This window comes from Micropterus dolomieu, linkage group LG13 (assembly GCF_021292245.1).
Source record: "Micropterus dolomieu isolate WLL.071019.BEF.003 ecotype Adirondacks linkage group LG13, ASM2129224v1, whole genome shotgun sequence".
In the NCBI taxonomy this organism is placed as follows: Eukaryota; Metazoa; Chordata; class Actinopteri; order Centrarchiformes; family Centrarchidae; genus Micropterus; species Micropterus dolomieu.
Window position 1 is genome coordinate 10,285,185 of NC_060162.1, and position 3,027 is coordinate 10,288,211.

The following is a 3,027-nucleotide window of genomic DNA, read 5'->3' on the forward strand; positions in this document are numbered from 1 at the left end:
GGACTCAAATGAAGGTGTAGAACCATCTCAAGGATGATCAGAAGAAATAGACAGCACCTGAGTTAAATATGAGTGTCACGGCAAAGGGTCTGAATACCTATGACCATGTGATATTTCAGTTTTTCTTTTTTAATAAATTTGCAAAAATTTCTACATTTCTGTTTCTTTCTGTCAAGATGGGGTGCTGAGTGTACATTACTGAGAAATAAAATGAACTTTTTTGATTTTTGGAAAATGGCTGCAATGAAACAAAGAGTGAAAAATTTAAAGGGGTCTGAATACTTTCCGTACCCACTGTATGTATTCTCTGTACTGTAGCCTGTGTTTGATTTTATTATTGTATTATTGTGTAAGTAAGCACATTTTGGTCAATGAACAATACATAGTAAAATTCCTCGTATGTGAACACATACCTGGCAAATAAAGCTGATTCTGATTCTGATGTAAGTTCTTTATACACCACTGAAAACAGTTATGGATCTTACATTGCATTTCTGTCAATAGATGCTCAGAAATATTACGCACTGAACCTTTAAACGTAACCTTTGATAAGGTCAGCCTTTGCGTTTTACTTTCTCAAATACTAGCTACTTTCGGTGTGAATATAATAAAAATATGGTTATTTGAAGTGGAGGAAGGGTCATGCATTTCACTCAGAGAGGCTCCAGGAATGATATTTATAGCTCCAGGGAGGGTCAAGAAAAAAATAACGATAACGGTCGCACTCCGATAAATAACAAACAGTCCCTTATCGAGCATTAAACATATGTAGTAGTTCTGTTTGTTGTTGTGTCATGCATGACGTTGAGGAAATGCTTTCACAACAAAATGGTCTAAAGTTTAGACCATTTTGTTGTACATTTACAGCAATGCACTCCATACATATTCACTGTCTTTTGGCTTTTTTCCCATTCCTCCATACCTTTTATCATTGAAGTTTAAGTCCAGAGATTTCCTGAACACAGGACACAGTCTAAAATATTGGAAATCAGTGAAGTTCAAAGTGTTCCCAGAAGGTTCACTTTACTTTGATAACAGTGCAGGCGTGAAAGTGCTGTGGGCTCACATTCAGTGTTATCATATGGCACACCTTTATCCTTGTTTTCATATCTAACCTGCCTCTCCATAACAGGTATCAGATGAGAGGCTCAGTATTTACTGTAGAGATCAGGGGACATATTCACAACTAGGAGTTGGGAGTTGGTCATGGGCAGATTGAAAGAAAATTGGGTTTCTAAGGCAAATGGCTACAGGAAGTGGATGTTGTTTGTAGTTCATTTTGATTACAGATTGTGTTCATGTTTCCAAGTAAATGTTTGAATGAATGTACCATTACAGTGATAAAATTAACTATTTACTTAAAATCTGGTGAGGCTCCTGAGTGTTAGTGGATTAATCTGTTTTTTGTTTGCAGTGATTTATTGAATTTTAAAAACCTTTAAAAATGAATGCTGCCTCTCTTGTTTACAAATCTTTTCATCTCATTAGACATCTTTCTAATTTGTACAAAGTTTTATACATGCAGAGGCATAGGAACAGGATACATTACCCAAGCATTGATTTGGCAAAGTAGTTTCTGCCTTTTGTGAGTATTAATTCCACAAAACAGGTAGACATATATGTATGCAGAGAAATATTATCAAATCTAGTCAAAGTTAATTTTTATTCTTAAAATATCTTATTCAGTAAAATGTTTGTGTGGGTGTGACACACATGGATATCGCTCACATCCAGACACACATGGCTATCTAGGCTACTAGCTTGGCAGTATGATTTTTTTCAGCTGTATCAAGTTACCCCCTTACCCCACTTGCACCAGTGTGAAGGATCTCATTCCATGCATACCCTCCCAGCAGCAGACTTTCTTTGTGTGCTAAGACTCTTTCACACTGCTAGGTTTATTGAGAAACCGGCTGGGTTGGCAGCCCCTCAGCTTCCATGAGTCAAGCGGGGTGAGTTCGCAATGACCTGCTGATGAGGTGATGGTAAAATTTGACTTGTCCCTGATGAGGAATTTGGTCATTTTACATAGACTGGTCTAGACATAGCAGGCTAGCAATGTAGTTTATCTTGACAGCACCACTAGAGGAAAGGCCATGGTTGTCATTAAAAGGTTTTATCCCCCTGAAAGAATATCCTCACCAAATGTATGTCATTGTGACTTTCTTGGGGTCATAGAATAATATACAGAATAATTTGTATTCATGCTCTGGGGACAAGCTTGCCAAAATTCATGGACATCATGGGCAGGGGTGAAGATAACTGGCTCTAAACCAAGACCCCACAAACATTTTTAAGTAGAATAGATTTATTTCAAACAGAATAATAACAAGACTAATAGTCTTCTCAAAGCATGCTCAAAATGACAGTGCTAACATTCTGATGTTTAGCAGTTGCAAGGGGTTAAAGGAGATCTCGCAAGATTAAAACGTGACGAGATTTCGCTTACGGTTAAAAGTTGTTTTGAGACTTATTAAATTGTCATTTTCCACACGCTCTCACGTCCCATACAGTGGGGGAAAAAAGTATTTGACCCCTTGCTGATTTTGCAGGTTTGCCCACTTACAAAGAATGCAACAATCTACAATTTTAATCATATGTACATTCTAACAGTGAAAGACAGAATCCCAAAGAAAATTCCATAAATCACATCATATGAATTTATAAAAATTGATGACCATCTGATGAGGAAAAACAAGTATATGACCCCCTACCAAACAGCAAGTATTCTGGCTCCTACAAGCCAGTTAGTCTTTCTTTAAGACACAGCCCCAATCCCAACCAATTATCTACATCAAATACACCTGCCTCACCTCGTTACCTGTATAAAAGACACCTGTCAACACCCAAACAACCAGCATCCAACATCACCACCATGGGCAAGACCAAAGAGCTTTCTACGGACATCAGGGACAAGATTGTTGATCTGCACAAGGCTGGGATGGGCTACAAGAGAATCGGAAAGCAACTTGGAGAGAAAAGATCAACTGTCGGTGCAGTTATCAGGAAATGGAAGAAGCACCACAC

At 37.9% G+C, this 3,027-nt stretch overlaps 1 protein-coding gene across 3 annotated transcripts in view; it reads left to right on the forward strand.

Moving 5' to 3' along the window:
* LOC123981636 (lysosome membrane protein 2-like) overlaps nt 1-3,027 on the forward strand; it is a 30,927-nt gene that overhangs the window by 7,975 nt on the left and 19,925 nt on the right. The gene's annotated exons all lie outside the window — the stretch shown is intronic.